Below are 25,355 nucleotides of genomic sequence, written 5' to 3' on the forward strand. Positions count from 1 at the left end.
CTGCAGAGATGGATGTTATGAAGGATATTATTTATATTTCCAACATATTCAGCAAAGGTTGTGTAAGCAACTATAATTTATTTCCATCTATAATTCATCTAACACTGAACATGCACAGTGCTGAACAGAATAGATTTGTACCAGAGTTAGTTACAAAACGAATTTCCAGTAGACAAAAACAGTGTCAACAATATTACAATGTATAACTACCCACTTGATCTCCTGTGCAGTCCTGTGATTAATTATTGGAAAGACAAAATGCTATTTTGACGAGGTTGAATATCTTAATCTACATTTGGTACAGAGGAAGTACCAAAGGGCCAAGTCAGGAAAAAAGCAGTTTCAAGTCTATGTACCAGTACCAGTTTAATGAGAAATGTAAAAACACAGTAAGACAACTCTAGGCGTGGAGCCAACAACAGAAGCCTTTTCACCACATCAACCAACAACACTCCTGTTCTTCCTGTTGTTCTTCCTGTTGTTCTAGTTCTTCCTGTTGTTCTTCCTGTTGTTCTTCCTGTTGTTCTAGTTCTTCCTGTTGTTCTTCCTGTTGTTCTAGTTCTTCATGTTGTTCTTCCTGTTGTTCTTCCTGTTGTTCTAGTTCTTCCTGTTGTTCTTCCTGTTGTTCTTCCTGTTGTTATAGTTCTTCCTGTTGTTCTTCCTGTTCTAGTTCTTCCTGTTGTTTTAGTTCTTCATGTTGTTGTTCCTGTTGTTCTAGTTCTTCCTGTTGTTCTTCCTGTTCTAGTTCTTCCTGTTGGTCTAGTTCTTCCTGTTGTTCTTCCTGTTGTTCTAGTTCTTCATGTTGTTCTTCCTGTTTTTGTAGTTCTTCCTGTTGTTCTTCCTGTTGTTCTTCCTGTTGTTCTTCCTGTTGTTCTAGTTCTTCCTGTTGTTCTTCCTGTTGTTCTAGTTCTTCATGTTGTTCTTCCTGTTGTTCTTCCTGTTGTTCTTCCTGTTGTTCTAGTTCTTCCTGTTGTTCTTCCTGTTGTTCTAGTTCTTCCTGTTGTTCTAGTTCTTCCTGTTGTTCTTCCTGTTGTTCTAGTTCTTCCTGTTGTTCTTCCTGTTGTTCTAGTTCTTCCTGTTGTTCTAGTTCTTCCTGTTGTTCTAGTTCTTAATGTTGTTCTTCCTGTTGTTATAGTTCTTCCTGTTGTTCTTCCTGTTGTTCTAGTTCTTCATGTTGTTCTTCCTGTTGTTCTTCCTGTTGTTCTAGTTCTTCATGTTGTTCTTCCTGTTGTTCTAGTTCTTCCTGTTGTTCTTCCTGTTGTTCTAGTTCTTCCTGTTGTTCTTCCTGTTGTTCTAGTTCTTCATGTTGTTCTTCATGTTGTTCTTCCTGTTGTTCTAGTTCTTCATGTTGTTCTTCATGTTGTTCTTCCTGTTGTTCTTCCTGTTGTTCTTCATGTTGTTCTTCCTGTTGTTCTTGTTCTACCTGTTGTTCTTCCTGTTGTTCTAGTTCTTCCTGTTGTTCTTCCTGTTGTTCTAGTTCTTCCTGTTGTTCTTCCTGTTGTTCTAGTTCTTCATGTTGTTCTTCCTGTTGTTCTAGTTATTCATGTTGTTCTTCCTGTTGTTCTAGTTATTCATGTTGTTCTTTATGTTGTTCTTCCTGTTGTTCTTCCTGTTGTTCTAGTTCTTCATGTTGTTCTTCATGTTGTTCTTCCTGTTGTTCTTCCTGGTGTTCTACCTGTTGTTCTTCCTGTTGTTCTTCCTGTTGTTGTTGTTGTTCATCATGTTGTTGTTGTTGTTCATCCTGTTGTTGTTGTTGTTCTTCCTGTTGTTGTGGTGTTTAATTCTATTTCAAAATAAAGCTGGACACCAACGGCCTGAGAATTTGCATATCCTTCCATCCATCACATTGGTGAAGCGGCTCACTACCCGAAGTGGGAGAGTGATCACTCACTCGGTGTGTTTAAAACATCAACAGCTAGCATCCTAGCTACCTTTCCATGCTGAGAAGACATTTGCATGAGGCCCATCCTCCTCCGTGGGCCTGATAGATGATCTTCGTCCCTGGCTGGTCGCAGGAGATTTGTTCTTATGCTTTCAATCACAGAAATGGAAAAGGGGTGGAGGGGGGATACCTGTTGCAATCATCCAAAACACGTTTTCCATATTTAACCCAACCCCTCTGAATCAGAGAGGATGCAATCATCCAAAACACGTTTTCCATATTCAACCCAACCCCTCTGAATCAGGGGGGGGGGGGGGCTGCCTTAATTAACATCCACGTCACTTGCCTTACTAGGAGAGAGAAGATACATTTAGATATGGTCCTAAAGAAGCAATGGGAGGGGAAGGTCCAGACTCACTGGCTCCAATCTAGACTGTGATTTCCAAGCCCAATTTGGAGACTGTTAGATTCACACGCCAATTTACAGGTAACACTGGAACCTGTTTTTATTGCGGGAACGGGGGATGTAGGAAGCAATGATGGGAATACAGGAAAGGATGTTTATGTTTTATTTTACTTTTATTTAACTAGGCAAGTCAGTGAAGAAATTATTATTATTTTCAATGAGGAACTGGGGAACAGTGTGTTAACGGCCTTGTTAATGGGGCAGAACAACAGATGTCAGCTCAGGGACTCAATCTTACATCCTTTCAGTTACTAGTCCAACGATCTAACCACTAGGCTACCCTGCCACCCCATATTGTAGATGGAGAGAGAGAAGGGAGCTGGAGAGAGAGATGGGGGTTGGAGAGAGAGATGGGAGCTGGAGAGAGAGACAGGAGCTGGAGAGAGATGGGAGCTGGAGAGAGAACTGAGCTGGAGAGAGAGATGGGAGCTGGAGATAGATGGGAGCTGGAGAGAGAGATGGGATCTGGAGAGAGATCTGAGCTGGAGAGAGATCTGAGCTGGAGAGAGAGTGGAGCTGGAGAGAGATCTGAGCTGGAGAGAGATCTGAGCTGGAGAGAGAGTGGAGCTGGAGAGAGAGATGGCAGCTGGAGAGAGAGATGGGAGCTGGAGATAGATGGGAGCTGGAGAGAGATCTGAGCTGGAGAGAGATCTGAGCTGGAGAGAGAGCGTGGAGCTGGAGAGAGAGATGGCAGCTGGAGAGAGAGATGGGAGCTGGAGAGAGAGAACTGAGATGGAGTGGGAGAAGGGAGCTGGAAAGAGAGTTGGGAGTTGGAGAGAGGGTTGGGAGTTGAAGAGTGGGTAGGGAGCTGGAGAGAGGGTAGGGAGCTGGATATCATGTAAAGTGTTGGTCCCATGTTTCATGAGCTGAAATTAAAGATCCCAGAAATGTTCCATACGCACAAAAAGCTTATTTCTCTGAAATGTGGTGCACAAATGTGTTTACATTCCTGTTACTGAGCATTTCTCCTTTGCCAAGATAATCCATTCACCTGACAGGTGTGGCATATCAAGAAGATGATGAAACAGCATGATGATTAGACAGGTGCACCTTGTGCTGGGGACAATAAAAGGATGCTAACATTTTGTCATACAAAACAATGCCAGTTTTGAGGGAGTGTGCAATTGACATGCTGACTGTAGGTATGTCCGCCAGAGCTGTTCCCAGATAATTGAATGTTCATTTCTCTACCATAAGCCACCTCTTGTGGAAAAGTACATGAACGCTGTACTCAGAATATTGCATGCTTTGCTTTTTTCATAATTTTTTTTTAAAATCTGACACATGGGTTGCATTAAGGAGAAGTATATCTCTAATTCCATGTGTAAAACTTGTATTTTCATCAACATTTATGATGAGTATTTCTGTAAATTGATGTGGCTCTGTGCAAAATAACTGAATGTTTTAAAACTACTGAACGTAACGCGCCAATGTAAAATTAGATTTTTTTAATATAAATATGGACTTTAGTGAACAAAACATACATATATTGTCTAACATGAAGTCCTATGAGTGTCATCTGATGAAGATCATCAAAGGTTAGTGATTCATTTGATCTCTATTTGTGCTGTTTGTGACTCCTCGCTTTGTCTGGAAAAATGGCTGTATTTTTCTGTGACTTGGTGGTGACCTAACATAATCGTTGGTGGTACTTTCGTTGTAAAGCCTATTTGAAATCGGACACTGTGGCTGGATTAATGAGAATTGTATCTTTAAAATGGTATAAAATACTTGTACGCTTGAGGAATTTTAATGATTAGATTTTTGTTGTTTTGAATTTGGCACCCTGCACTTTCACTTGCTGTTGGTGAGGCTAGCTTCCCACATATCCCAGATAGGTTTTAAACACTAGTGTTTTGTGTGTTTGTGTCTGAATGTTCAAGGTAGAGACAGTTGACAGCAATTTCAAGTTCTTTCAAAACGCTGTGAGGAGCCGATGGTTCATCCCTTTGTCAATGGTGAGTGAATCGATATTCCAGTAGATACTGGCGCTGTAATGTCTGTCATCAATTCTAAATCTATGTCCCATATCAAATGAATCAGTCATTACTGTAGGAGACTCGGGAGAGACTACGAAAGAGTTGCTCACGATGTCCCTACTTGTTAAAATTGATAACACATGCATAAACCATGAATTAATTTCTTCTGCATGTTGTCCTGTATAGATATTTCCTCTGTAAATTGGTGATTACCTATGATTGGCTATGATGCATGGGACGTACAGGATATTGATGGGTCCAGAAAGAAACAGACCTTAATGACACATTTTCTCAAATGCTTGCAGTCGTTGGAAACAGAAAGGCAGTTTTACGTCACAGACCGACTTCTCACCATTGACAAGACATTGATATTATGAACAGAATTGTCTGACAGGAACCATACCCCAGAGAGCTTACTGTGCAGTGATATGTAAAATGGGCCCCAATTTTGTGCTTTAAGTGTTAAATTAACTAAAGAACAGGCTTTGTTGTATCATTTTGTTATCGAACCTTTATTTAACTAGGCAAGTAAATCAATTCGTACTTACAATGACGGCCTACCTCGGCCAAACCTGGACAATTGTGTGCCTCCCTATGGGACTCCCAATCACGGCCGGATGTGATACGGCCTGGATTCAAACCAGGGACTCTAGTGAAGCCTCTTGCATAATATGTAGTGTCCTAGACCGGGAGCCCATTTTAGTGAGGGTGCCACATGTTTCGGTAGCTAAGACAGATGTAGAAAGAGAAGCTATTGTGCCTTGTCCAGATTCTCCCTGTAAAACCCACGTTCTTCCAGTCCGAAAAGCCTCAGTTTATTGGTGTTTTGTTAAATATCTCAGACCTGTTAATGATGCAGTTTATGCAAGTACTGCTGGTAGTGAGTGGAAGGAGATGTATTTTGGCCGACATTTTGCAAATTTTCTCATCTAATAACCTTTTCGGGATAGGGGGCAGTATTTTCACTTTTGGATGAATTAGCGTTCCCAGAGTGAAATGCCTCCTACTCTGTCCCAGATGCTAATATATGCATATTATTATTGTATAGAAAGTGTTGGATAGAATTTCTTAAACTGTTTGAATGATGTCTGTGAGCATAACAAAACTCATATGGCAGGCGAAATCCTGAGAAAAATCCAACCAGGAAATGGGACATCTGAGGTTTGTAATTTTTCAAAACATGGCCTACCGAATACACATTGAGATATGGATAAAGTTGCACTTCCTATGGCTTCCACTAGATGTCAACCGTCTTTAGAAACTTGAATGAGGATTCTACTATAAAGGAGGGGGAATGAGACCTGTTTGAGTCAGTGGTCTGGCAGAGTTCCTTGGTCTCATGACGCGCGCTCCCGACCGAGTTACCTCGCGTTCCATTGCTTTTCTACAGTCAAAGAAATTCTCCGGTTGGAACATTATTGATTTTTTCATCTTAAAAACATCCTAAAGATTGATTCCATACATTGTTTGACATGTTTCTAAAGGACTGTAATATAACTTTTTAGTTTTTGTCTGGACAAAGTGCCTGCGCCTCATGACGATGGATTACTGGGCTGAACACGCTAACAACAAGTGGCTATTTGGACATAAATTATGGACTTTATGGAACTTTATGGAACAAATCATTCATTTATTGTAGAACTGGGAATCCTGGGAGTGCCTTCTGATAAAGATCATCAAAGGTAAGTGAATATTTATGGTGTTATTTCTAACTTCTAACTCCAAAATGGCGGTTATTTCTCTGGCTGTTTTGGGTTCTGAGCGCCGTTCTCAGATTATGCTTTTTCCGAAAGTTTTTTTGAAATCTGACACAGCAGTTGCATTAACTTCTTGCGTCGAGCCATCCCGGATCCGGTATCTTGACTACAGCCTTAAGCTCATTATACCGCAACGTTAACTATTCATGAAAATCGCAAATGAAATCAAATTAATCTATTTGCTCTCAAGCTTAGCCTTTTGTTAACAACACTGTCATCTCAGATTAAAAAAAAATATATATATATGCTTCTCTACCATAGCAAACTAGCATTTAGCATTAGCATTTAGCTTTAGCATTAGCAGGCCACATTTTCACAAAAACAAGCAAAAACATTCAATAAATAATTTACCTTTGAAGAAGAGTGAAGAGTGAGTGATGTTTTTAATGAGGAGACTCAGTTAGATAGCAAATGTTCAGTTTTTCCTGAAAGATTTTTTGTGCAGGAGAAATCGGTCCGTTTGGTGCGTCACGTTTGGCTACCAAAAAAAAACGAAAATTCAGTTATCCAAACGCCAAACTTTTTTCCAAATTAACTCCATAATATCGACTGAAACATGGCAAACGTTGTTTAAAACCAATCCTCAAGGTGTTTTTCACATATCTCTTCAATGTGGTATCGTTCCTGGAAGTGTGCTTTCCTGTGTTTGAAGATGTGGTTATTCACAGGCAATTTTTTATCTGCTATGGAGGTACATTTGTGTATTTTTGTCCAGAGCAAAATCTTTTTTATATTCAATAAAAAATAATTGTTTTGAAAGCAACTTTTTTCCGACACAAAGGAAGTCAAAGCGGACACCTATGAAGATGGCATCTCAGGTAAGCGGCACTGGACTGTATAGACGTATAGACTGCTTTAGATTGAACGGTCATATCTCAGTTATTGTTTTCACATCTATAAAAAATAAGATGTTTTCTTTACTGTCAGAGAGCGAGCTAATCAAGCGGTCGAAAATGTAGATATTGCCAGTTGTTCACTGTCTGAGGAACAGGCTGTGAAAGCTTTATTGCTGGCACAAGTGTCCATAACAAAGGTAATTAAACTGTTCTGTGTTCATTTTCTCCATCTCTGCCTGTCTTGTTGTACACGGAACCTGTCTTACAAGCATTAATTAAAAAACCTTAAGATGTCAGCTGCTAATTTTCAGATTTACACCACATAAACACAGCCATTTTCACTGGACTATCTGTTGCTGCCAAGTCATGATTTCCCTGGGGGTTAGCCTTGCAATAACCAACTGGTGAGACACATAGCCCTCTATATTTAAATGTTTCTGGTGCACAGTATCTTCTATTGACATTATCTTATTTTGTTTGTCCTCGTGTGTCTGTTTTTCAGCATAAAGTACTCTATAGACACTTAGTGTGAACACCTAGGTGAGACCACACACACACAATACTTCTCTCTTCTTCACTTCTTCCCTCTTCCCCTTCTCCCAAAATCCTCTAGGTTATATCAACTGTTTTGGAGAACCCCTCCAGCATCTGAACTGGCTGACACAGAGGGCACAGCATGATCAGAGGTGAGAGGTCACTTGGTCGGGTCAACTGGAAGAATTATTAAAGAGATGCTTTAGATTGAAATACAAACATAGATGTAGTAGTCTCAGAGTTAATGATCCAAGGTCAGTTTTGCATTTCAACTCCTGATTTAAGATGACTGACCGTGTTAGAATATAAAAAACCAGGGCTTAAAACTTCAACGGTCCATTAACCTGTTAAGCCGACCCTCTACTTTTTCGAACATTCTGTTAAAAATCGCGCAACATTTCAGCGCCCTGCTACTCAGGCCAGGAATATAGTATATGCATATGATTAGTATGTGTGGATAGAAAACACTCAGACATTTATAAAACTGGTTAAATCACGGCTGTGACTATAACAGAACGTGCGTTTCATCGAAAAGTGCAGGAATATCTGATCACTGAAAATGGAAAAAAATATCCATCCGCGACTTCAAGGAATTGTTCAAAGTGAATCAAATTAAATGAGGCCGAGGTTGCAGTGCCTACAGCTTCCACACGTTGTCTAGAGTCTTGTCATTTGATTTGCAATTGATTCTTGGTCTAACCGAATCAAGGGAATCGATTCCCTCCGGTCTCCGACCGGATGTTTTGGTCTAGCTCTCTCCAAGACATTTTTTCGAAACAAACAACTATAGAATTGACATCGCCTCCTGATTAATTGTATCGCTTATTAACGTGTACTAATACCTAAAGTTGCATTACAAAAGTATTTCGAAGTGTTTTGTGGAAGTTTATCGTCGACTTTTTGAATTTTAAAAAATGACGTTACGTTGAAACGCTATGAAACGCTATTTTTTTCAGTTTATCACACAGTCTTCATAGATCGATATCTAGGCTATATATGGACCGATTTAATCGAAAAAAAGTCCCAATAGCGATTATGGGACATCTAGGAGTGCCAACAAAGAAGATGGTCAAAGGTAATGAATGTTTTATATTTCATTTGTGCGGTTTGTGTAGCGACGACTATGCTAATTATTTTGTTTACGTCCCCTGCGGGTCTTTTGGGGTGTTACATGCTATCAGATAATAGCTTCTCATGCTTTCGCCGAAAAGCATTTTAAAAATCTGACTTGTTGCCTGGATTCACAACGAGTGTAGCTTTAATTCAATACCCTGCATGTGTATTTTAATGAACGTTTGAGTTTTAACTAATACTATTAGCATTTAGCGTAGCGCATTTGCATTTCCAGAGCTCTAGATGGGACGCCTGCGTGCCAGGTAGGACCAAGAGGTTAACGGGATGATATGACAACAGCCAATGAAAGTGCAGGGCGCCAAATTCAAAACAACATAAAACTCATACTTAACATTCCTCAAGCATACATGTGTTTTATATCGTTTTAAAGATAATCGTGTTGTTAATCCCACCACAGTGTCCGATTTCAAATAGGCTTTACAGTAAAAGCACCACAAACGATTATGTTAGGTGACCACCAACTCACAGAAAAACCCAGCCATTTTTCCAGCCAAAGAGAGGAGCCACAAAAAGCACAAATAGAGAGAAAATGAATCACTAACCTTTGATGATCTTCATCAGATGACACTCATAAGACTTCATGTTACACGATACGTGTATGTTTTGTTTGAAAAAGTTCATATTTATATTTAAAAAATCTGAGTTTACATTGGCGCGTTACGTTCACTAGTTCCAAAAACATCCGGTGATATTGCAGACAGCCACATCATTTTACAGAAATACTCATCATAAATGTAGATGATAATACAAGTTATACACATGGAATTATAGATATACCTCTCCTTAATGCAACCGCTGTGTCAGATTTTTTTTTTTAAACTACGGAAAAAGCAAACCATGCAATAATCTGAGTACGGAGCTCAGACAATAAAAACAATTATCTGCCATGTTGGAATCAACAGCAACCAGAAATCACATTGTAAATATTCCCTTACCTTTGATGATCTTAATCAGAATGCACTCCCAGGAATCCTAGTTCCACAATAAATGTTTGATTTGTTCAATAATATCAATTATTCATGTCCAAGTAGCTACTTTTGTTAGGGATTAGGTATACAAGCCCAAACGCTTGTGCAGGTCCATCCGAACGTCGGACGAAAACTTCAAAAAGTTATATTACAGGTCGAAGAAACTTGTCAAACTAAGTATAGAATCTATCTTTGGGGTGATGTTATCATAAATCTTCAATAAAGTTCCAACCGGATAATTCCTTTGTGTGTAGAAAAGCAATGGAACGCAGGTCACTATCTTGTGAATTGCGCTTGACCAGGACCTAGCTCTCTGCCAGTAACCTGACTCATTCAGGTTTTATTCAGGCCCACAACACAGTAGAAGCCTCATTCAAGTTTCTAAAGATGACTTCATCCATATCCCACTGTGAATTCAATAGGGGCTGGGTTGAAAATCAACCAACCTCAGATTTCTCAATTCCTGTTTGGATTTCTTCTCAGGTTTTTGCCTGCCATATGAGTTCTGTTATACTCACAGTCATCATTCAAACAGTTTGAGAAACTTAAGAGTGTTTTCTATCCAATACTAATAATAATATGCATATATTACCAACTGGGACTGAGGAGCAGGGCGTTTACTCTGGGCAACTCTGGGCACCTTTCATCCAAGCTACTCAATACTGCCCCTGCAGCCATAAGAGGTTTAATTAATCATGCTCTCTCTCTATCCGTCTGTCTCTCGTCTACAGGTATGTTTTGATGTGAGAGAGGAAGCCAGAATCGTTATCGCCACCTCACCCGCTCTTAAGATAACCTTTGGGCCAACTGGGGGCCCAAGGCTGGTTAGGAGACACCGCAATTGTGATGAATTGAGAGAATATTAGGGTATCACTGTAATTCATGAATAATTAGGAGGGGCAGGGTAGCCTAATGGTTAGAGCATTGGACTAGTAACCGTAACGTTGCAAGTTCAAATCCCCTGAGCTGACAAGGTTCAAATCTGTTGTTCTGCCCCTGAACCCACTGTTCATAGGCTGTCATTGAAAATAAGAATTTGTTCTTAACTGACTTGCCTGGTTAAATAAAGGTCAAATAAAATACATTTGCTGTCTACCGCTGTTCTTACCTCTTTCCCTTTTCTGTCTTCTACACCTCTCTCCCCACCTCGTCTTTCTTCCTCGTTTTATAAGGTATATGTGCTTTGAAGTACAGATTGAATTTATATTAATAATATTATAATCATCATAATTATAATGTATTTATGCATTTATAACACCTGGATAATGAACTTCGTTCAATAAAGCGTTTCACATACTCCACTTGTTGAAATGAACTATCTCATTGAAATACCCATCCATATCCCACCCATATCCCGTGTCCTCAGATTAATGCAGATGAAGGGAGAGTTTGATATGCATGTTTTTTTTTTCTTCTGTATATTATGCATTACAAAATCAGTCATGTTTCCAGTCTATTGCATATTGCATCCCAATGTGTAATCATTGATGTCCCAGGAGCAGGACTGGTAAACACTGCTGAAGTGTATGATTGTAATACAGAGTACATGCAGACACAGCATCATTCAAATAATAGAGTTTGATATGACTGAAAAATGTCTGAGATTCATACCTGAACCGCACCTTTATTTGCCAAGGAAGAGTACGTGATCAGTGAATATATTTCACGTACAGGCTACAATGTGGGAATCGCATGTGTGGTAATACCTACAGTATATGTGTATATAGGACTTGCATTCTTGACACAATGAAGTTATTATATTCTACTTTATCCATAGGCTTCATTATTCACCAACATGGATATTGTGGGCGTCAACATTTTTCATTGGGATGAAATTAGTAAAGGAGGTTTTGAGAATCCACTTCTGCTCACTTTGCTGGTTAATACGGTCACAGAGAAAATCACCCTGTTTTAGTTGTGGGGCACGTTGGTCATTGGAAAAGTGACGGTAGGGGCAATAGAGCTCGGAATTGGTTAAAATTACAGGAGGAATGGTATTGTATTTAGTGGAAAAACGGGCAGAATCGAAAGCGATACGACTACTATCCATGTTTTGGAACATAGGACCAGTAACAATGGCGATGGAAGTAGAGACGATTTTGGGGTTGGATAATCCTTGTGAGAATCAAAGACAGTAAATATTACGGTAACATGTTAAAATTGGTTTTGTGGTTGGATAATCCCCGTGAGAATCAAAGACAGTGAATATTAAGGTAACATGTTAAAATTGGTTTTGTGGTTGGATAATCCCCGTGAGAATCAAAGACAGTGAATATTAAGGTAACATGTTAAAATTGGTTTTGTGGTTGGATAATCCTCGTGAGAATCAAAGACAGTAAATATTACGGTAACATGTTAAAATTGGTTTTGTGGTTGGATAATCCCCGTGAGAATCAAAGACAGTGAATATTAAGGTAACATGTTAAAATTGGTTTTGTGGTTGGATAATCCCCGTGAGAATCAAAGACAGTGAATATTAAGGTAACATGTTAAAATTGGTTTTGTGGTTGGATAATCCTTGTGAGAATCAAAGACAGTAAATATTACGGTAACATGTTAAAATTGGTTTTGTGGTTGGATAATCCCCGTGAGAATCAAAGACAGTGAATATTACGGTAACATGTTAAAATTGGTTTTGGGGTTGGATAATCCCCCTGAGAATTGAAGACAGTGAATATTATGGTAGCATGTTCAAATTGACAGTATATATGGGCAAGAGCACAAACAACGTTTACCAAGTAGTCCAACTTATATCACGACACATTGAAACAATTGCTAAAATATTTTAATTTTGAGGGTTCTGTAAAGTATGTAGTTAATTTGCTATTTTGGTAAAACATCAGTAAACAATTTGGCATAGCAGGGTCACAAGACATCATATGGGAAAGCACAAGCAGCGAAACAAGAGAGATTCGATTTCGGAAATGCCGTGGAAATCAGGTACTGAGAGAGATTTGGTCATTTCTTCAAATGGTCATCTTTATTTTATATTGATTAATTATTGCAATAACGAGGCTGGTCAACCCCCCCACCCTTGAGTGTTGGACCGAGTAACCTAACCTTTACACAAATGCAGTGAACTAAATATAGCTGTCACTAACAATGCTCAGTCATGGTTGTCTCAACCTCCCCATGCAGATCAAGGAACAATGAGGGATTGTTCTACTCCTAAGCTATCTCTAGTAAAACACCTTCTTGTCTCTGTAATGCAGTCTTTAACCCATTTGTCAGCTCAAGCCATCTCCAGTCACCATATGCCTAGATTTGTTGCAAGGAACTAGATTGGAGCCCAGCTACAATAGTAATTTACAAGCATTAACAATATCTACACTGTATTTCAATTTGATGTTATTTTAATGGACGAAAAAAAAAATATGTTTTCTTTCAAATACAAGGACATTTCTAAGTGACACCACACTTTTGAATGGTAGTGTATGTATAACCGACTCAATTCTGTCTTGTTTTTTTACATTGGATAAAAGTAGAGACTCCGAGATACAAAATAGTATATCATGTACTGCATTTGAGGAACAATGGGCAGCAAATTTTGCTTTGAAAGCTGATCAACTTGTAAACTCACTTTTGAGAAAATGGCTTTTGAATGTTAAGGAACCTACTGGGGAGTTCTTCTTTGTTCACACCCTCTTAAGCTTTAGCTGCACCCATCTCTTTAAATCAAATAAAAAACAATTTTATTGGTCACATACACATGGTTAGAAGCTGTTAATGCGAGTGTAGCGAAATGCTTGTGCTTCTAGTTCCAACCGTGCAGTAATATCTAACTAGTAATCTAACAATTTCACAACAACTACCTTATACACACACAACTGTAAAGGAATGAATAAGAATATGTACATCTAAATATATATATAAGCGATGGCCGTGCGACATAGGCAAGATGCAGTAGATGGTATAGAATACAGTACATAGTACATATGAGATGAGTAATGTAGGGTATGTAAACATTATTTAAAGTGGCATTGTTTAACCTCTTGACGCTACACATCCCTACGCTACCCCTCCCTTTAGCGGGATAATTGTCATCAGCAACCGCTGAATAGCATAGCGCCTCAGTCAAATAATATTACAAAAAATATTCATATTCATGAAATCACAATGGCAATATTGCAAAACACAGCTTAGCCTTTTGTTAATCCACCTGTCATCTCAGATTTTGAAATTATGCTTTACAACAAAAGCAATCCAAGCGTTTGTGTAAGTTTATCGATTTTATCGAAGTTTATCACCTTATCGAAGTTTATCGATAAGGTGAATGCACCAATTTGTAAGTCGCTCTGGATAAGAGCGTCTGCTTAATGACTTAAATGTAATGTAATGTAATGCATGACAAAACATTAAGTACACTTAGCATCAGGTAGCTTGGTCACGAAAATCAGAAAAGCAATCAAATTAATCGTTTACCTTTGATGATCTTCAGATGTTTTCACTCACGAGACTCCCAGTTACACAACAAATGTTCCTTTTGTTCCATAAAGATTATTTTAATATCCACAATACCTCCGTTTGTTTGGCGCATTATGTTCAGAAATCCACAGGAATGAGCAGTCACGACAACGCAGACAAATTCCAAACAGTTTCCGTAATGTCCACAGAAACATGTCAATCATTTTTTATAATCAATCCTCAGGTTGTTTTTAACTTCTTTGAGATAGGGGGCGCTCTTTTAATTTTGGGATAAAAAACGTTCCCGTTTTAAACAAGATATTTTGTCACAAAAAGATGCTCGACTATGCATGTAATTGACAGCTTTGGAAAGAAAATAGTCTGACGTTTCCAAAACGGCAAAGATATTATCTGTGAGTGCCCCAGAACTAATGCTACAGGCGAAACCAAGATGAAATTGCATACAGGAAATGGTCCAGATTTTGAATCCCCTGTGTTCCAATGTCTCCTTATATGGCTGTGAATGCGCCAGGAATGAGCCTGCACTTTCTGTCATTTCCCCAAGTTGTCTGCAGCATTGTGACGTATTTGTAGTCATATCATTGGAAGATTGACCATAAGAGACTACATTTACCAGGTGTATGCCCGGTGTCCTCCGTCAAAATTATTGCGTAATCTCCAGGTCCATGCGCGTTCCATTTTCTTCAGAAGAGAAACCAAACTGCCACGAATTATATATCGTCGATAGATATGTGAAAAACACCTTGAGGATTGATTCTAAACAACGTTTGCCATGTTTCTGTCGATATTATAGAGTTAATTTGGAAAAAAGTTTGCGTTGTAATGATTTAAAAATCGGAGCGATTTGTCCTACACAAATAATATTTTTGGAAAAACTGAACATTTGCCATCTAACTGAGAGTCTCCTCATTGAAAACATCTGAAGTTCTTCAAAGGTAAATGATTTTATTTGAATGCTTTTCTTGTTTTTATGAACATGTTGCATGCTGAATGCTAGGCATAATGCTATGCTAGGCTATCAATACACAAATGCTTGTTTAGCTATGGTTCAAAAGCATATTTTGAAAATCTATTTTAAATATATTTATTTAATTTCATTTGCGATTTTCATCAATAGTTAACGTTGCGTTATGGTAATGAGCTTGAGGCTATAAATAGGATCCTGGATACGGGATTGCTCGTCGCAACAGGTTAAAATATATAATCGATAATATATCAACCGCAAATGTCTTTCAAAGTATGAGAGGGAAAAGCAATACCTATCCAAACTCTGTTGCATGAGCAAAACTCATGTGACCATTTGACACAATATTATCGTTCTGGCTCATTTTTCAAAATAAAAGCCTGAAACTATGTCTGAAGACTGTTGACACCTTGAGGAAGCGATAGGAAAGGGAATCTGGTTGATATCCCTTTAAATGGAGCAATGGGAGGCTATGGAACATGGAGTTTTCAAAATAGAGGCCACTTCCTGGTTTGATTTTTTTTCGCAGGGTTTCGCCTGCTATATCAGTTCTGTTATACTCATAAAATATTTTGACAGTTTTGGAATCTTTAGTGTTTTCTATCCTAATCTGTCAATTATATGCATATTCTAGCATCTGGTCCTGAGAAATAGGCCATTTACTTTGGGAACATTATTTTTCCAAACATAAAAATAGTGCCCCCTAGTTTCAAGAGGTTAAAGTGACTCGTGATACATTTATTACATCCAACTTTTAATTATTAAAGTGGCTAGAGATTTGAGTCAGTATGTTCGCCGTAGCCACTCAATGTTACTGATGGCTGATTAACAGTCTGATGGCCTTGAGATAGAATCTGTTGTTCTGTCTCTCGGTCACAGCTTTGATGCACCTGTACTGATCTCGCCTTCTGGATGATAGTGGGTCGGTAAGTGATGACACCAACACATACTGACCAGCTCAAATAGACACACGCGTGCTATTATACGTTCGAACGGTTCCTCTGTGAAGTAGTGACCTGCGACATACGCCTTGTTTCCTGAAAAGGGTCACGTGGTATCTAGATGCATGGAAGGAATAATTTGACTAAGAACAGTGTGAACCTCAACTCCCCCCCCACCCCAACCAGCTGAAATAATGGCAACAGTGGTTTTCAGCATGGTCCTGCACCACTTCTACTGTGAGAGCTGAGTCCGAGCCAGCAACCTGTAGACAGGTTTGAACTGCCTTTTCTCTCAGGAGTGTGACATGATTCCATGTGGAGTGAGCATGTAGAGAAATCACGTCCAAACTTCTCTCATGTTGCTGGTGTACTAGTAGGAAAATGGATGAGACACACGGGCCATCCACTTTGAACATGTTTCAGTTTGTCTATCCAATGGCACACTATCTGAATCAGAACATGAAGAAACGCCAGAAGAAGAATGCCGGGAAAGAGGACTTGGTCAACCGTACCCGTAATTTATTTAGTTTTATCCAAAATTGTTTAGTTGATTGTGGAGGTCTGCACACAGTGAAATTTATAGTAACTTAGACTAAGAATGGATTGAGATACCAATCTGTCATCACCACAAGTCAACCCTCCTGTTGTGTTCATTTCATTTGAATTAATTCTGTGTTCCCAGTCCAAAATGCCCGCCCATTAAAGCTGATTATAAGTCCATAATAATACATATATTATAACCTAAAGTTGTATTAGATATTTTTATCAACTTATGTTCTTGTGAGCATTACAAGTTTTGACCTTCTATTTGCTATTTATGGCCTCTAGGCCTCATAGACCTGAGCTCATACAACTCGGTTTTGAGTTTAAAAAGCATAATGTTTGGATTAGTTTGACTATAACAAATACTCAGATTAACATATTGTGCTACTTATCACAGACTACTTCACTGTCGTTTCCTGGCCTCTCCGTTTAACAAGGACTCTCTCCTCACCAGTGTCATGATCAAATATATGATCAAGAGCCTCACATACAGTATATTGTTTGGTCATTGTGCTGCCACTCAATTAATTGCGAGCAAGGACTCGAAAAAGCTTTATATACCAGAGCTGCGAGAAAAGTTCTATATATTATTGAAACAATGTTGCGATTGTTTGTGAGAATGCCAAGAGGTGTGGTTCCTGTGGGGGGGAAATTATATTGGGGAAAGGTTCCGCTGGGGGTTGCCATGGAAGACAAGAAGGGAATTTAGGTGTGTGTGTGTGCTCAAACACACATGTATTTGGGGGTCTGGGAGAGGACGTGTGTCTATCTGATGAATAGGCATTTGCCTGAACTCAAATTGTATACACTCATTGTAGTCTCACCCATTCATTTCTAATGACTGGTCATTTTTTGACCGGGAACACCACAGGTGTGCAAAGTGAAATCAAACACCCAAAATATAATGAAAATCTGCTAAATGTATTTTGTGTGTTCAGATGCCCTGTGTGGACAAAGTCATGGAACCTTATGACAATCAGATTAAATGAATTACATTTTTCAGAGAACACTTGTAAATCGGTCCAATTCGACCAGAACACACACAGTAGGAGTGTTAATGTGGGAAATATACCTTTTGTAAATCGTATCGATGTGTGCTAAATTGAGGGTCTTGAAATTGAGTGATAGACTCAACGTGGAGCATTGAGAACTTGAACATGTTTCTGTATGTTTATATAAGTGGACAAGCAGTAGTGACTAACTTGTTAATGGGTTAGATAGAATGATTTATGTGCAAATGTATTTGTAACCGGAGGCTTAGTACATACGGGGACATGTGTTTTAGACAGAATGTATAAGAGTGTGTCAAATGATAGGTTGCCATACATTCGTACCCCAAAGTGAGGGCAACTTAACTATGACATCTGAAAGAGCTCAGCGATGATCTTGCAGACAACCAGACAATGCTATGGAATCCCTTTGGATGGGTTCAGTCAATATGTGGTGTTGTGGGAGCTACACTATTTAATTTGTTGATTTGTGGCTTATTATAAGTTGTGTTTGGTGATGAAGTATGGACTGATGATTAACTAATATGTTTTTTTCCCCTTCTGTGATTGAATTGCACAATGTGAAGGCTTGAAACTCAAAGACTACAGATGTCATTTACAATTGTAATGCACAAAGTGTAAGACAGTCTTCATTTTTCCTTCATGCTAATGTTTGTTTAATGAAAATGCTTGTAAGTAATTTTCTATTAGATTGAGACTCAGTCTCAAAAGGGATGAAATGTTGTTGATGTAAAATGTAAAATCAAAATCAAATGTTCTTGGTCACGTACACATAGTTAGCAGATGTTAATGCGAGTGTAGCGAAATGCTTGTACTGCATAATTGCCTAAGGACTCGAAGTGAGACGACCATCTCTGTCGACGCCATTTTAGTTATGCTATCTTGTGTTTTGCTGCTTAATTTAAAAGAATAGTCTCTTGTTACATGCTACTTGGTGCGCAGTTCAATGCAATGATAGCACATTACACATGCTGCTTGGTGCTCAGTTCAATGCAATGATAGCACATTATACATGCTGCTTTGGGAATGCCAAATTATATAACAGTGACAATACCCTTTGATCCAAGTGTATGAAGTATAAATATACAATCTCTTTTTACACTGAATGTCTTCAGAACAACAGAGGGATTTCACAGAAAACTCTTCATCATGCAAATTATGACCTATGCGGATGATATAAATTAATAGAAGTCAAATTAAACATGTTCAAATCTGGGGTCACCAACAGGTCTTAAACAATGTATAGTAATGGTGGCGGATCAGCAATCTGGTTATACAATTATATTTTGGATAACACATAACACTTGGTGCAATGTTTCCCCTTTCTTAAAAAACATTTGCGTGTACAACAAACTTTTGAAATCAGAGCTCATCAGTTATTAATGCGGTAATTTATATTTATGACAAGCGTTGCTTTCATAGTGTTACCCTGACATTTGGATGGGAGTTTGACAGTAGTGGGGGTTCGGGTAGCTCTCACTGGCTCACAGGTGGAGTCTTGGAAGAGGAACTGTCAGATCTCAGGCACAGGGTAGCTCCACATGGGGGTAACCAATACCCTCTTGCAACAGAACATCATAGAGGAGCTTTGTATTTCTTCAGACAATCTGTGAAAACAGGCTTTAAGATGCTCTCTGAAGCTATGGGGAAGTCTTCATATGAAATGATGCTGCCAGTGTATGGCAATATGTGAATCTTCAATGTCTACAAACTACACTATACTGCTTAACTTTTTCCTAATCTTCAGAGTTTGAGATGACTTAAATCCCATTATATGCAGGTAAAACAATACAAATAATAATAATATTCAGTTGTCCTAAACTGCAGATGTTCCTACTGTTCTCAGCCCATGCCTACCCCCCTTGACATAAGCCAGAGGGAAATGGAAGAAGATACATATTTAGTGTGGCTTGTGAAGACTAGCGCTGTTACGGTGACCGTATTATTGCCACACCGGCGGTCACGAGTCATGACGGCAGTCATTTTCCACGTGACCGTTTAGTCCCGGTAACTAGGCGTCTCCAAGCTCTGTTGCTGCTGATGGTCATTAGTAGACTAACAAACTTACGAACTGTCTGCTACTCAACACTCTATTGTCCCTCTGATCACTCTGACGTCAATGCAAATGTAATGGAAAATCTAATCAAACACTTCATGAGAGCCCATGAGCTCAGGTTGCGTACCGTTTATATAGGCTATGCAACTGCGTGAGAAAACAGAGTGACAGCCACTAATAAAATAGTCTGATGGGTGACCATATTAGCCTATCACTCGTGAATTATACAGTATCACGTATGATGTTGATTCCCTGATCCACCTCTACGCAGACGACACCATTCTATATACTTTCGGCCCGTCATTGGACACTGTGGTATCTAACCTTCAAACGAGCTTCAATGCCGTACAACACTCCTTCCGTGGCCTCCAACTGCTCTTAAACGCTAGTAAAACCAAATGCATGCTTTTCAACCGATCGCTGCCTGCACCCGCATGCCCGACTAGCATCACCACACTGGATGGTTCCGACCTTGAATATGTGGACACCTATAAGTACCTAGGTGTCTGGCTAGACTGCAAACTCTCCTTCCAGACCCATATCAAACATCTCCAGTCGAAAATCAAATCAAGAGTCGGCTTTCTATTCCGCAACAAAGCCTCCTTCACTCACGCTGCCAAGCTTACCCTAGTAAAACTGACTATCCTACCTCGACTTCGGCGATGTCATCTACAAAATTGCTTCCAACACTCTACTCAGCAAATTGGATGCAGTTTATCACAGTGCCATCCGTTTTGTCACTAAAGCACCTTATACTACCCACCACTGCTACTTGTATGCTCTCGTCGGCTGGCCCTCGCTACATATTCGTCGCCAGACCCACTGGCTCCAGGTCATCTACAAGGCCATGCTAGGTAAAGCTCCGCCTTATCTCAGTTCACTGGTCACGATGGCAACACCCATCCGTAGCACGAGCTCCAGCAGGTGTATCTCACTGATCATCCCTAAAGCCAACACCTCATTCGGCCGCCTTTCGTTCCAGTACTCTGCTGCCTGTGACTGGAACGAATTGCAAAAATCGCTGAAGTTGGAGACTTTTATCTCCCTCACCAACTTCAAACATCAGCTATCTGAGCAGCTAACCGATCGCTGCAGCTGTACATAATCTATTGGTAAATAACCCACCCATTTTCACCTATCTCATCCCCACAGTTTTTATTTATTTACTTTTCTGCTCTTTTGCATCACTCCAGTGTTAATCTGCAATATTGTAATTATTCGCCTACCTCCTCATGCCTTTTGCACACATTGTATATAGACTCCCCTTTTTTTCTACTGTGTTATTGACTTGTTAATTGTTTACTCCATGTGTAACTCTGTGTTGTTGTCTGTTCACACTGCTATGCTTTATCTTTATCTTTATTTTGTTCTCAACTAGCCTACCTGGTTAAATAAAGGTAAAATAAATAAAAATAAAAAATCACTTGTGAATTATACAGTATCAATTGTGAATTATACAGTATCACTCGTGAATTATACAGTATCACTCGTGAATTATACAGTATCACTCGTGAATTATACAGTATCACTCGTGAATTATACAGTATCACTTTGATTTAGATTGATTTAGATAAAAAATTAGAGAATGGTGCTTGTTTATGTTGACATTTTCTGAAAATGTCCCTGCTACCAAAACAGTGTATCTGCAAACAAGTGAGCTAGTGAGCTAGTGACTTCCTCTTCAGCTCCGGGGCCATGGCAGAGCAAGGGTGGTTTGAGGAGGAAGGATCTCACGCAAAGACACATCTTTTCCAGATGGCCAGTCCAAGGCGGCTCAGGGCTCAACCCACTTGTTTTCATTCAAAGTTAAAAGAACACCACAAGCAGTGGGCATGGGGTCGCGACCTGCGGTTTCCTGCTTTAAGCTATTAACTCAAAACCAACATTGAGATGGTTGGACTGACCCTTCTTAGATTAGTTTATTTTTTATATGTTATTTGTTTTTTTTAACTATAACCATTAACCATTTGCATACATACAAAATACTAGAGTCCTTCTGAGTGACACTTAGAAAGAATACGAATACTTCTTCATTTTTCCCCAAAAAACATTGAACAATTTCTAAAGACTTTTGACATCTAGTGGATGTAGGAACTGCAATCTGGATCCTAATAAAAATGTTTTCCCATAGAAAGCATTGGAAAGTCGAAATACCTAAAAAATACAATTCCTGGATGGATTGTTCTCTGGGTTTTCGCCTGTCAAATCAGTTCTGTTATACTCACAGACATTACTTTAACAGTTTTAGAAACGTTAGAGTGCTTTCAATCCAATTCTACCATGCATATGCATATCCTAGCTTCTGGGCGTGAGTAACAGGCAGTTTACTTTGGGCACCTCAGTCATCCAAACTCCTGAATGCTGCCCCCTTTCTCTAAAAAGTAAAAGCTAGAGACACAAATCAAACATTCACACGTTCAGGCTGTCCAATTTTAAAGAGATTAAGCAAAACTCACAATTTTCTACATGGAAAAGTATCACCTAGTTAGTTTTATCATTTTTTTTCTGTCATTCTCTTTCCCGTCTTCTTCACAACAGACTATATATATATATATATATATATATATATATATATATATAGAGAGAGAGAGAGAGAGAGACTGAGAGTTTTGAGTTTTAAATAATCTTTATTGGGACTAGGAGCCCACAACACAATAAATACTCATACAAAACCATAGTTACACATCAATTTAAAAACACAACTCCAATTCCTCCTCCACAGTAACTACACACAACAGCCTCTGAATACCCCATATACTCAAAAACAGATCAATATTGTTGACAAGTTTATAATAGGTAAACTCAACCCTCAGTCTCGCTGCCAACATTCCCTCCAGCATTCCCACCACATCCACAGACCCCTGTCCCCGAATACTGTTCTTTCCGGTCTTCCATATCGCTAATTTTGCTGTCCCTAATACAAAATTAAGCAACACAACTACACCCTTTTGACTGAACCTGTACTTTGTCCCAAATATGTACAGTTGTTTCTCTTATCAGAAACAAGTTATCAACGATAGAGCGATCAGGTACACAGTAGGACTGGTCCTTGTGGACCAACAATCCCAGATACTCTTTCAACCTGATTTAGAAACAACTTTGTATTCTGCGCACAGCAAAGCAACAGGTCTCCAATTTTCTATGAGAGCCAAATCCCCCTTTTTTGGCAACAGTGAAAGCACCGCACGTTGACAGGATACAGGAAGAGAACCCTCATGAAAGGATTCACACACCACTTCATAAAAATCCTCCCCAATAGAAACCCCAAAAGTGCTTATAAACTCAGATGGTAAACCATCAATGCCAGGGGCTCGGCCTGTTGAGAGCGGTATAACTGCTGTGGACAGCTCTTGCAGTGTAATGTCAGAGTCCAATGTGAATCTCTGCTCGGGTCCCAATTGAGGAAGTCCGTGTAACAACTGTTCAGTACACAGAGAGTCACAATCCTCCGCCTTATAGAGGGACGAGTAGAAATCCACGGCATGTTGACGCGTTTCACTGTCATCCGTGGTCACCTTGGAGACGAAGGCAGACCATCTGTTTACGTTGCTTTGCCGACTGTCCTGGGCTTTTTTTTTAAGTGCTAGGAGCCATATCCTTGAGGTAAGCGAAACGAGACCTAATCAAGGCACCCTTCACTCTTTCATGCAGAAACGACCTCAGTTACTGTCTCTTGTCCTGTAAATTCATGACTAGTTCATGACTAGTCCAGGGTCGTTCTGAGTGAGCAGCTTCAGTTCAATAGACTTGATGTCCTGTTCAAGGGCCTTGATAGTCTCTTTAACTTCAGTTTGAGACAGAGCAGTATACTGTTGACAAAATACTCGTATTTGGGCCTTCCCAACCTCCCACCATTGTCTCAAGGACTCAAAATTCCCTTTTGTAACCCTCCATTTTTCCCAAAACAACAAAAATCTGTCACAAAACATGACATCATGTAACAATTTAACATTAAAATATCAGTAAGGTGATGACCTTCGTGGACAGGACAAGTGAATATCAACAGTAACAATATGATGATCAGAGAAACCCACAGGAGTAATGGCACACCTTCCAACCCTACTACAGTATTGCTCAGATACATACAACCTGTCTAACCTTCCAACCCTACTACAGTAGTGATCAGATACATACAACCTGTCTAACCTTCCAACCCTACTACAGTATTGCTCAGATACATACCACCTGTCCAACCTTCCAACCCTACTACATTAGTGATCAGATACATACAACCTGTCTAACCTTCCAACCCTACTACAGTATTGCTCAGATACATACCACCTGTCTAACCTTCCAACCCTACTACAGTATTGCTCAGATACATGCAACCTGTCTAACCTTCCAACCCTACTACAGTATTGCTCAGATACATGCAACCTGTCTAACCTTCCAACCCTACTATAGTATTGCTCAGATACATGCAACCTGTCTAACCTTAATGCACTGACACGACCTTCATTAATTTTTAGCCATGTGTACTGCCTATCTTTTTACATTCCTTACTCTCCACACATCAGAAAGCTCAGACTCAGTTAATAGGCCAGACAGGCAAGTGGCTGACCGCAGGTGAGGTTCTTCAGCGGTGCGATCAACAGTAAAACACACTGTACTGTTCCAATCCCCCCCCTAAAACCATACACCTCTCTTGGTCACACTGTCTTAAGGTTTCCTTTATTTGATCAAATACAGCAATACGCTCTGTACCCTCATTAGGAGCATAAACATTCAAAAAACACAAAAAAACAAACATCCACCTTGACCAAAAAAAACAGTTGTAGACTGTAGATACCACAGTCACCCCTAAGCCTGAGGAAAACAAGATGGCCACCCCAGCACTGAAATTAGTACCGTGACTGAGTACATGCTGCCCCTCCCACCACATACTCCAGTCAACCTCATTAACCTCGTCACTATGTGTCTCCTGTAGGAAAACTACATTAAGCCTTTTGTGTTTTATTACTTCTAATACCCAAGCCCTCTTATTCCTGTCCCTTCCCCCATTAATATTGAGAGAACCAACCCTTAGTACCTCCATGTAGAAAAGAAAAGCAGAAGAAACCACAGAGAAACCAAGGAGAAAAGACACCCTATGAAGCATGATCATCATCATTGTTTTAATCTTCTCTTAACCTGAACACGTTTCCCACCACCTTTTGCTGCTGCAACAGCAGTAATACATTTCCTCAAGCGAAACCGCTTCTTCTCACTAAACTGATCTAACCCCACCGTCTTCTGTAACATCAAAACTGACCTCACAAACTTATCAACATCAAAATAATCTGCCAATTTGACAGATTTCCCCAAAGTCTCATCTAGAAACCCATTTAACTCCTCTAGATTGTAAATGGAGTCGTCATCAGCTGCTGTCATATCTAAAGAGATATCCATATCCTTCTCCTGATCCTCCTCAGCTGAGGCCACAGACAACTGACTCCCCTCTAACACATCCCTTTCAACACTCCCCACTTGAACCTCATCACTCGTAGTGGGCATCTCCTCCACTACCTGGGAACCTAAATCCACATGAACCCCCTCCTGTACCCCGTTACTCGTAGTGGGCATTTCCTCCACTACCTTGGAGCCTAGCTCCACATGAACCCCCTCCTTTACCCCAGCACTCGTACTGGGCACCTCCTCCACTACCTGGGAGCCTAGCTCCACATCAAATCAAATCACATGTATTTATATAGGCCTTCGTACATTGCTGATATCTCAAAGTGCTGTACAGAAACCCAGCCTAAAACCCCAAACAGCAAGCAATGCAGGTGTAGAAGCACGGTGGCTAGGAAAAACTCCCTAGAAAGGCCAAAACCTAGGAAGAAACCTAGAGAGGAACCAGGCTATGTGGGGTGGCCAGTCC

General features: G+C 39.7%; 1 pseudogene; it reads right to left on the reverse strand.

Annotated features, from left to right (window-relative positions):
* Positions 1-430: 430 nt before the first annotated feature.
* LOC127914851 (involucrin-like) overlaps positions 431-25,355 on the reverse strand; it is a 151,442-nt pseudogene continuing 126,517 nt past the window's right edge.

This window comes from Oncorhynchus keta, chromosome 34 (genome assembly GCF_023373465.1).
Source record: "Oncorhynchus keta strain PuntledgeMale-10-30-2019 chromosome 34, Oket_V2, whole genome shotgun sequence".
Classification (NCBI taxonomy): Eukaryota; Metazoa; Chordata; class Actinopteri; order Salmoniformes; family Salmonidae; genus Oncorhynchus; species Oncorhynchus keta.